Below are 12,353 nucleotides of genomic sequence, written 5' to 3' on the forward strand. Positions count from 1 at the left end.
CCCTGCAGAAGTCCACAAACCACTAAATTACATAGCTAATATTCCCTCTGCTGGACTGTTCAATGCGAATGCGTCGTAAGAGAAAAATCAGCTAAATGTTGGAGAGTCGGAGACAAGCCGGCACCAAATAATTGAACGTCACAGCTTAATTAAACGTCAAAGTCATGTGAGTGTAGGTTAGCAGCCGAGCAGCAAACTTTAAATGTAAAAAAAAAAAGAGAACATCTGGATGGGCCGACGTGGATTCTAGGTTTCGCCTTCATGTTGTTATTTACAAGTCAGCGTCAAAGTAACGACAAGTTTTGCACAAGCCAGCATGAGAGCGCAAGCCCCATAATTGCCAAACCACTGGAAGAGGAAATGTAATCATATACAGAATACAAATTATGGCCCAATAAAGATTAGGTAACAGCATGAACAAATTAAAGTGCTGTGAAAACGGAAGGATTAGAGCAATTACACTCATTACACAACATCCATCTCTCTGACCTGAGTCTGGGCTGAAAAACACTGAGAACAGGAAGGCGGAATCCATAAAAGTGCATGGAGGAGGGAAAAAAAAGGAAAAAAGAAGGGAGGATTGTGAGGAATGCTGGAATCTCTTAATGCACACATCCAGCGTGGAGTCAGAAAATAGCAACGTGTCTGAACAGCAGTAGGAGGAATCATGAGTGGAGGTAAAGACACAGTTGCCGTAGAACTGCCTCCCGCCGCGGGGCTGCCATAAAAGACGATATAAGTGATACCGCCGCACACAATGGAGAAATGTTAAGTGAGAAGACAATGTTTTTTAAAAGGGAACATCCGCTCCGTGAGTCAAATTGGAGTCGACATACATGCTCTCAATCTTATCCGGGATGATGATGAGGAGGCTCGGAAAAATAAAAGCCTCCCTGGCATGGAGCCAGCTATTTGTTGTTCCCTCAAATTAAAATCAGCTCTGCTCAGTTAAACAAGAGGGAAACCTTCCTCATCAGCGACGGTAATGACACGACATTATCTTCTATTTGCTTTTTGCGACTTCGAATGCTAATCGCGGGACTGGTGTTCGTGGCCATCCATGCGAGTTGAAGCTTCTGAACACCTAACTTAGAAGCATACTCAAAAGCAAGAGTGGAAATTCCACTTTGTTTGTGGAGATGCTGATGATGCTGAGGACGGCGTGATGACGATTACAGTTATGATGGTAATTGGATGGCGGCCGAGGAGGTGGCCCTGGTGGCGATTATGAGTGCTGATTGTGATAATGAGGACGATAACGATGATAACAACTATTACAATAATCAGCTGAGAGGGGAAAGAAGGGAGACAGACACGGGGATCAGTGTTTTCATACGACCTCGTCTCATTAATATCTCATTAGGGAACATTCAGGTTGGGCTCACTTGCGTCAGGGTAATTATTTTTGAAAGGTTACGCACACATAATGAACATGTGGAGAAAGAGTCAGATGCTGCTCAATATAAGATTGTGTGACAGAACGAGACACAGTCAAGAAGTCAACTCGCAGTTTGTCTGATTTGACATGACTCCCTGTTCTTTGACGTCTGGAGCCACCGTGGCTGATCTCTACAAGCAGAATCCAGCTGTGGTGGCAAAACAAAAGGAAATGTGGCCCTCACAAGGGAACTGAAAATGCACGACGACTGGACACGTCGGCCTCTCTGTGTATGTTATGCTGCTGCTGGTTTAAATCAACACAACCCCTCACACTGTATTTTCAGGCTACCTCTCTCTCTGAGATGGCCCAGTTAAATGGAAAACAGCAACGAACACACAAACACACGCACACACGGAAAATTCTTCCCTGAATGCTCTGCTGAATCGCAGGGAACAGGAGGACGCCGGCGCTGTTTTTTCTTCTCATGTGTTAACCCACTCACGAGCTGCTCAAGGCATTTAAGCTCACGCACATCCCTCAGAAGTTCAAGGGGAGACAAAGTGAAAGGAAATCTGAACACATGACCCTCTTAAAGGATACGCCTCAACTGGCCTTTTGTAATGGCTTCGCTTGACAGACACCAGGTGCAGGGAGAAAAAAAAATTCTTTGGGGTTGAAACTCCACCGGATTTTAATGGCTGTGGATGGGTTTCACATTAAAGACAGCGCAGCACGATAATGCACATTAGGACAAAAGTTACAGAAACCCAGAAACCCCCCCCCCCACAAAGAGACACATAACGAGCAACCAAATAAACTTGTAACTGATTAATCAATCGTTCATTTTTGCTGCAAAATCGAAGTTAACCTCAGTGTTTGTTACCTCTGTCATTGAGGTTTTCATTGGCGTTTGTCTGTTTGTAAATTGGCAGGATTACCTAGAAAAACTACTCTGCTGATTACCACGAAACGGTGGAAGGATGCGGTATTGGTAGGGAAAAACTCATTATTAGATATTTTGGTTTGGATCCATATCAGGGGTCAGATCCAGGAATTTATTTTCACTTTCTTTAACACTGTGAGATATGACGTATTTCTACATTTTCCTTGATTTCTCAGAGAATAATTCGTGGATCTGGATGAAAACAACCTGGCTTGTTTAGGGGACTGATATTTATGGTTATGTGCACTTTCATACAGATCCAAGTAAAAATGTGGATCAAGTGAATTTAAATGTGGTTTCCTAAGGGTTGGGTCTTGGTGGAAGTATATGTGCTATATATCCACCGGCCACACTGGAAGTGACCAAGCTGCAGGGTCTGATTTGCTGCTGCACAGACACATCTAGGATTTATTTGAGCACTAGTTACTGTGAGACTCCATAGGTCATTGTTTGAATCACTGCATAATGTATAGAGTGCTGAATCTACAGAAATTGACCCATGCGTTCGCCCGGGCTAAGACCCCTCCTTTGTATAACGTGAGATGAACACTGCACTGACTGTGTGGGAGCTGGTGATGAATCATCAGTATGGTGAAAGGTAAATCTGAGTTAAATGAACTGCATTTATATCGAGTATTTTTCTAGTCGTAACAACCAGTCACAAACGCACATTTATTCAGCGGTTTAGCCTACGTGCTCCATCCCATTCACAGAGTGCCGACACACTTCAACATGCACACTGGAGGAAGCGGGGATTGAACCAGTGACCTTGTAATAATTGAAAAACCCACTTCACCTCCAAGACAGAATCAGTGCTAACACCAACATGGCCTCAGGAATCCGTAATGCACCAGAAAACTCAGACAGCCCTCCATTTTTTTTGGAGTAGAAAGTAGTTAGCTCAGTTTGCTGCCTCTGCTAGTGGAGTGTAATATTAGCAAGATGGATTGTGGTGAAGCGTGGGAGGGAAAGGCAACCAGCACGAGAAGGGAGGAGGAAGAGGAGTCTGTAACTGAGTGAGGAGGAACTGATACGAGGGCACCGTGGCAGATTCCCTTTCGTCCTTTTGCCTATAAATACAATCCAGTCATCCAGTCATCATCATTGTGGATCACAGTCCCAGTTTCTCCAGTCAGTCCCTCCAGGATGTTGCCGTGTCATAGTTATAAAATTAAATTCAACCAATCCCTGTGAATCCTGCAGAGCCTCACAAATTTGACCAATCACTGCAACTTTTCCTCAAATTCAACTCCTCATTTCTGTTTCTAAAGACGGAGAAACAAATCTAACATTAGTTACTGCTACAGGGTGCAAGATCTCAGTGTGGGTAAACTGGTTTGTATCATCTCCCACATCGAGTTGAAACACAAAAGGAGGTTGAGCAATAAATACTTATTTTTATCAAAACAATCCTGTTGTATTTAAATCTGTTGCAAATGCTGAAAGAATCAATGTTGGTTTCATTAAATATTTAGTGTGCACATGTATACCTTTGTTCAATTAAGTTTTTGAGGTCATTTGTTTATTTAAGAGGGGCTAGACAACACAGCTGTTGAGTCAGAATAAGCAATATAGCTTATTACCTCGACCAGGAAGGTTTTCTTTTCATCTGCGACTTTTGATTTTACTATGTTATCAAAATTATCAAAAATCTTTAATGTGATCAGTTTGTAGAACATCTCTACAAGGTTCATATATCTGATCTCAATATGGGGATAAAGCGGCCAATCGGCCTTGGACGAGGTATGAGTTCTCTGTCCTGGTTTGTATCTGCAGTCCTTGGGCAGGACAGTGTAAAAGACAATACAGTGCAATACAACAGTACATCACATGTAAAACATCAAAAAGTTTTCCATTTTCCAAAAGTTCCAAAGGTCAATAATCATTTTAACTCTTGTATTGTAAAACTTGTGCATTCTCTGATATGGTTGTGAATTGACGTGTGTGTGTATGCGCACGGTTGTGCCTGTGAAACAACGAATAAAGTCTCAAATAACGTTTTTTAAACATGGTGTGGAAGCTTTAATATAAAAAAACTTTATTTTTTGCCATTTCCATTTGCTCCCACAACATCATCAATACAAAAACAACAAGCATTGCATATTTTATTTCTTTCAGAAAAGCTGCTGTGAAATCAGACATTTTTTTAAGCTGCAAAAATCCTCAATACAAAAATCCTGTGAAATCCTGGAGGGACCGTACAGTCCAATTTCATTACAATGGATCCTCACAAATGTCTTAGGAACATACATCTTAAATCAGTGGCAGTTGATAGATAACACTGTGTGGGCTTGTTAAAAAGAAGAAGAAGAGAATAGCGATTACGATGCACAGCACAGAATGGGAACATGGAAGAACGCCACGCAGAGGCTTGAAGCTTAGACACCATTTCCACAAATAAACACTTTTATCCTCTTTTACTAAAATTGAAACATGTAAACAATGGACACACTATCATTATAGTGTCTATTTTCTAATTAACACACACACACACACAGTCAACATTAACCTTAACCTAACCAAACCTGAAAACATGTCTTCACCTTAAAATGTAATGATTTGGACACATTATCATTTTTATCAGTTATCAGTTATTATCAGTTTATATTTTCTAATTAAAACAACGAGTTCAGCTTAAGTATTCATATTTTTTTTTAACAATGACAAAAACCATGCACTCACTCACACACACACACACACACACACACACACACACACACACACACACACACACACACACACACACACACACACACACACACACACACACACACACACACACACACACACACACACACATTAAAGAGAGAAGAAAGACAGGCTCTAATAGGAGATAATGGATTCTGGGTCAACACCTGGTAATCCTTACGTCAGTGAAAGGGAGGGCCTTGACATTTTCCAGAAAGTGCCAAACAACGTGCCTGTAATAAGAAGGTCAACTAAATTTCAAACACGGGGCAGGCTGGAACAAAGAAGCACACAGGCCGGATATGTGAAACCTTTCGGATGGCAAATTGAAAACGAACATATTACTGCATCAAGTGGTGAAGATGAAAAGCTAAAAAACAAGGAATAACTTCAAATTGTGTATCGTTTTGTGTCTTCATTCGAGGGAAGCTACAGACTCATGTTGGAAATTTTGAATAAAACTTTTAATCACTGGGTTGGTGATTTGAACCCCTGACCAGATAATCTTGTTTTGGCAAACAAACAGTAAAATGTTCTGCCTCGGCTGCATTTATAGGTTGGCTTTTGGTTGCGTGTGCGCCCGCGTGCACGTGTGTAACCAAAGTCATTAAATGAAATAGCACATGTAGCTAACGTTTCAGACGATTTCTCTATTTATAGACGTGTAGAGGACATGGTTGACCCAGAAGAACCTCTCCCGCGGGGCCGTCTGTTCTCTCTCCAGACGCTGCAGATTTGGTTTGACTCCTTTGGAGGCAAATTGAAAATCCCAGTGTAATTCAGACGCCAAATTAAAACAAACAAGCTTCAAAAGGAATGGCGAGCCGCTCCTCTCAGCCAGTGTGTCGTGTTATTTTAAATCCCAGTCTCAATCCGATTGGCCGTGATTCAGGGAGAGTGAGAGGCCGGAGATGATGGAGGACTCCAGGGTGCTCTGATTGTGAGTCTGGCAACACAATGACGCCCCCTGCTGTCTGACTGTAACCACCCCCACCCCCTCAGCCACTCAACTACCCTCACACACACATCATCATCACATACCACACACCCTGCAGCTCCAAACCCCAGCATGGCTACTGAGAGGTCCTCCTGGCGTGGGGAGCGACCTCAAGGCTGCACACGCTCTTGATGTGGACCCATTGTAATAATGAACCCCTCGACCCCTCGACCCCTTCGCCTCATCCCACAGACTCTCTCACCGAGACAAAAAAGAAGAAGAAGGAAAAACCCTCATGCATTCCTCATGAGGCTTGGAGAGAAACACTCCGAACCACATCTGGTTTTGCTTTGCTGAGATCTCTCCCCACGTTCAATTGGGTCTTAAGAATACGGTTTGGAGTAATAAATGGAGGCTTGCGCTGCTTATTTGTAGACTCCACGGTGAAATGACAAGGGCTGTAATTGGTTACTTCCATAATTGCATTGAAAGTAATTTATGTAGTGCCTTGGGGACGCCAAATGAGATAAAGTGAAATGATGATAGCAGTGAGGTAAGTAAACATTTATTGGATCTTCTCTGCGGAGCCTGTCATTCCAGCTCCAGGAACATTTGTGCAAGCACTGATGGAATTGGTTAGAGCGGTGGCATGCTGGAGTGTGTGTGTGTGTGTGTGTGTTTGTGTCTGTTTCTGTGTGTGTGTGTGTGTGTGTGTGTGTGTGAGAGAGAGAGGGAAAGAGAGATTGAGACACTGAGTCGTACTTTTATTAGAGAGCCACTGGAGGGCAGTGAAACTACTACATGTGGCAGGCAGAATCTTTCCCGTTCAAGTGTGTGCATGAGAGCCCAGTAAACAATCAGCAGGGTGTGAAAGAGAGGTCATGCATCATTGGCCTAGAAACACAAACATGGCGCTCTGCCTTGTTTGCCCCCCCCCCCCCCCTCCTGTGTCTCTCCTTGGGCTCTCCTTCGTCGTGCTTTCCCGTGACCTCCGTGAACCTTCGTGATTTTAGTCGGCGGCAGAGCTGCCGGGTGGAAATATTCAGACTGTGATTGTGGCACATGCAAGGCTGCCTCTCAGTTGTTATTGTTTGTGATTCGGTAGGTAGAGGCTCATACAGTAAATGATGTGCAGAAGAAAGGGGTCCAGTGCTACAGAAGCTCCTGAACTGAGAGTTAACGTTAGCGCCTGTAAAAAGAAATGACAGCTTGTTGCTGCTGGTTCTCTGGGGACCAGCTCTTTTGTATGTAAATGCACTGAGACAACTGTAGAAGGAAATAATAACAACGAAATGGAGCCATGGAAGCTAAACAGACGTATAGTGTACAACTGCTCTGTTGAATAGATCTTTCATCAGGCCTGCGTCGCCTGCCCAGATACTTTCCAGTGACTGGCAGCCACACAAAACAGTTTGCGGTAAAAAAAGATAAAATAAATAAAACACCAGCCTGCTGCAGCTCTTTATGCAAAGATGATCTGTCTTTTTTTATAATGGAAATATCACAAGGTGTTTGCCAAATGACAACTTATAATGGTATCAAATTTGGAAAACCTTAATTTTAGGGCTTAAAATCTTTAGAAATTCAGGAGGGAAGAAAAAGGTTTTTTGTTTTACTGCCAGATCAAATTCCACACAGTTGGCTACTCTGCTTCCCAAGAGGGTAAATGTAGCCTACATTGTATAAAACATTCAAGGCTTCTAAGGTGAAGTTACATTTGGAGTCAAAGTACGCTGTGGCTCAGGAACCCGTGGGCTCCCGGGGAAATCAGATTCATGTTCGAACCCTTTAAAGTTAAAGCTTAAGCTCCTTCCTGTGTGCGACGCCTTCAAAAGGAAATGTGTCTTTTTAGTGCAAATCACAGCGCGCTGCTCAGCAGCTCAGGTCACATGCTGCCACTCACAAAAGGTCACACATGGAGCGACCTCAGCTTTTGCGAAAAGTCTCAGTCTGACAGCGACGGACAGCTGATCAACTTGACACCGTTCTTCTTCCTCTTTTTTCCCCCTGCTGTCATTCACCTGTTTATTCACATTACATCAGTCGGCAGCCCCTGTGGGACTGCATCATAAAGTTGACAGGTAGAGCGTCACTGTTCTCCTCCAGCCTCGGCCCAGCAGCCTAACCTCGTTCACTCCCATCCTGAAACAGCATGCGCGGTGATTGCTTTTGTGATATCCTTTAAAAGCCTGAATGTCCTTCAAAGTAGTTCAGTTTGGTTTTGTCATGGTTTCCTCTTTCAATGCACATCACCCCAGTTCACCCTGTCCAAGCAATGAACTATTAATGTGAGAGGCCGACCCATCTCGCAGGCAGAAAAATATTGGAAAAATAATTCTTACATCTCTCAATCTCTGTATATAAGCCACATGCAGTAGTGCATTCTGTTCGCCATAAAGATTGGCAGCAGGGCCATCAAGTCAGTTTCCTAATGTGGATCCTAATGCCCTTGAAGTCAAGGGAAATGATAAACACACTGTAATTCAGATTATTAATACTCGTATTAATAAAATCCTAATTATGGGAAAGCATTACTCCTCTTTCATTGAGAATCAGACACATTGAGAAACATGCAACGTAAGTTGGGTTAGCAATGGTCATAATGGTTTGGGTTTCTGTTGAGGCCTCAGACTACATCTACACCACTACTACTGTTTCAATATGTGTCCACGTGAGCGTTTTGGCCCAATATCAATTTGAATCCCCGTCCATACTAACACATTTGGTTGAATTGTCTCAGATTGTGTCAATAATAGCTCGTCTCTTATACATGCAGTTGTATCATTGTAAAATACAGAACTTATACAACATCTGTTGGCAAAGACAACAGGGTCAGCAACAATTGTAATTGATTATCCATGTAGCGTTCTACACTGTTAGCTGAGGCTAATGCCGGTTGTTTTCTTACAGAAGGGTGTCATGTGATAGGAGCCTGACGAATAAGCGAAGGCTACATCATCGAAAAGACCCAATGAGCAAGTGGTAGTGAGTGTCTTAGTTTATATATATTAATTGAAAATTAAATACAATTTCCAAACATCTCCATTTCTGCTCATTCAGTCTAAAACACAGCCCCAAAGTTTTTGCGTGCAGCAGCCGTATCTGTTCATGCATTAAAACATTGAAGTTTGGATGTAGCCTCACACAAAAGAATTATTGTGCTTTGTGTATCACGCAGAGAACATGGCTAGAACAACAACAATTGATTGACAATGGTGCCAAGAGGATATCTGAGGGCCAATTTGCTGAAGAAAGATCTGGCGTCTGAGCAGCTGATCCCCTCAGATAAGAGCACAAATCTCATTTTCAGCTCCTTACAAAGAAATATACCAGCCGGCCATGCAGGCTTTGTGTTTTTTCTCACATGCTGATCCTAAGGCTGGTGTGGGGAGCCATCGCTGTTCAGTTTACAACAAACAGGTTTAATGGCTACGACAATCTAAAATCCATAGTTAGTTATGGAGAAATACGAGACAGATGAAATCCAATGTGTGCAGAGATGTGTTTACCCTCTCCCCGCTTCTCAGGGGGAGGAGAACTGAAAAAAGTTGTTTTGCAGATAGTCCAATAAATCACGTATATTCTCGTAATCCATTGAGTTGTAAAACACCTTTTTTATGCATCTGCACATTTAGGAAAAAAAAATTGCAGGCTGCACATTTTTATGCAATCTCAATTTCTCTGTCATATTAAAGTAAATAAAAAAAACATAAATCCTGTAACAGCGAGATGGAATAAACTATATTTAGCCAACATCTATATCAAATCACACTGGAAACGGCTGTAGTTTTAACCTATGCTGCAATTTTAACACACTCTCTAAATCAGCCTCTGATTTGATTTGTTTTGCCATGGAAAGTAACAACTTAAATAGGAGCTACTTAGTTATATCAGCTTGAGCCTCCACATTTAAAGTAGACATGCTGTAATTTGGCCAAACTGTCAAGGTACACATCCAATAATTAGTTTTAAAGATGGTTCCTGTCATTTTAAGTAGTTCTCATCAGACTGACGTTTGTCCAAGTGCTCCTTTGATGCCATAAATAAGGGGTGAAACGTCATGAATGACAGCTGAGACCGACCCACGATTGGTCGAGCATGTGTATCGATGGGACTTCACGACTGAGGCATCATTTCATCGCTACTGTGCAGACTAATCCAAATGATGTCCTTGATGCAAGATGGCAGCCTTTGCATCTTTTCTGGATTGTGGGAGGAAGTGGGGATGCATCATTCATCTTTATATACAAGGTGCAGGATGAAGCCATATATTCAAACATACTTAGGATACGAATGAAAATACAAATGTGTTCTGCTGCAGAAGAAGTTTGAATTTCAGTGAAGACTTGTTCCTACAAGTGTCTGTCTTTCCAAAGGTCGATGTTTTACCAAAATCATCTTCTTCTTCTTCTTCTTCTTCTTCTTCTTCTTCTTCTTCTTCTTCTTCCGTCTTTGAAGCTGTGCGGCTCCATCACAGGCATTTAGTCTGATTTTGGTTAAGCAATGAAAGTTGAAATGTGCTTCAAATACAAATTAGTGCGAGTCTGGTTTTAGAAATTTCCATCAACCCTTTTAATATTTCTTTCTGACATGAAAACTCGCAACTGACACTAATAGAGAGCTAATCTGTAAACAGATCTTCTCTGGTATCAACAAATCAAACCAACAAAATATCTACAATTTCACCCAGTAGAGTACATACCTCCCATAAGGTCAAAACACATTGAAATTAACTAGATCCAAATTTGGATCTAGTTAATTAAACTCATACATATCAGTCCCCTACACATTTTTTCCCGAAAGATTTATGAATTATTATCTGAGTTATCAACTAAAATGCTGAAAACACCATATCTTACAATGTCAAAGCCAGTAAAAAATGAATTTCTGGATCTAACCTCTGACCTGGATCTGCACCAAAATGTATTGGGTTCCACCCTGTGGCATGCTTCACCCCTTCACAAAATTTCATGGAAGTCGGTCGAGTAGTTTTTGCCAACAAACAAATATAAAAACAAATGAACTAACATAAAAACGTAAACTCCCTGGCATAAGTAAAAATCCACGTTTGTGCTCCTGAACAGAATAACAAGTGATCATTTAAAAAAAAATCGGATACATTGTCCTTTAATAGACCAAAAAACATCACATATTAATGCTGAATTGGCACAATGTTGGAATAATGGGGAGAACAGGATTTTTTTTTCTTCTTACAAATTTGGGATTGTTCATGCATTATTCAAGGATATTAGCCCTGGTGGTAATTGTAGTCACTTCAGATAAATAGCTTGAATTAACTTCTTTTGTTTTGTTCTGTATTTGTAGCAGTAAGTGAACAATAGACAAAGTGTGTGTATCAAATATAAAATGAGTTGAATGGGTTGTATTAGTGTTAATACTGGATTTTATTTTGATGGGACTGCTAGCGGCGGCACATGTGCAGCCATTCTGCGACGTTTGTTGATCTGTTTATGGTTCTTTTCATCTCACTGGGAGACATTAACAGTATCCGATATCTCAGACTGTGAATTACAAGTCTGACTGGCACAGTTTTTCCCACTAGGCTGCTTGTAATTATGGCTTAAACAATATTGTGTGAACGTGGCATAAACGTCACAGTTCGTGTTTGTAGCATTAGAATGCAGTAGAAGAGGGTGAAGTGGAGAATATGGCTATAGGCTAAATCAAGTTACGATGGCTTTAAGTATCCGTTCTACAGCTCTGGGAAAATTTTCATGGGAGCTGTAGCTTTTTCTGTGCTAATCATTTGATCATTTAAAACTTTGTCAACATCACAAAGGTTTCAGCAGCAAGCTGTAAGTGTTGTAGTTGCTGCCAGAGAACGTCGACTCTCAATTCAAGTCAACTACAGATAAATAGTCTGCCAAACTGCCAACTTTTTACAGTCACACATCTTCAAAGCATACAGCTGGTGAGTATAAGACATATTCAAAAAGATAAAATCTCCTGTAAGGCAGCGTGCTTTCATCCTAGGATAGATTCTCCAACATTAGCTGTGTTCTGGCTCCATAAACATGTTTACACCGCCAGTGAGAGACCTACAGTGTGTAGTGTCCCCTTGCTAGTTTTCCCATCTTTGAAGTGCCATGCTGCATCCCCAACACGCCCGAGAGAATACGGTGCTGAGACTGACAAAAAAGGGGGAGAAAACAAATGAGTTGTACTAAACGTTTGTACCACGAGTGTCCCCACTGCATATGTATATCAAAAAAGTTGGCAAAAACAAGGCTTATCGATGGGAAACTGTGGAGCCTTGACCACACAGGAACCCTGCTGGTGCCACCAGATGATACTGATTCACCAATGCTCTTTGAAATCCCACACACACTCTTGCAGGGAATGGCTGCACTTCCCCCTTTATGTTCCATCTCAGATTGCTTTTA

Source organism: Hippoglossus hippoglossus, chromosome 5 (genome assembly GCF_009819705.1).
Source record: "Hippoglossus hippoglossus isolate fHipHip1 chromosome 5, fHipHip1.pri, whole genome shotgun sequence".
Taxonomy (NCBI): Eukaryota; Metazoa; Chordata; class Actinopteri; order Pleuronectiformes; family Pleuronectidae; genus Hippoglossus; species Hippoglossus hippoglossus.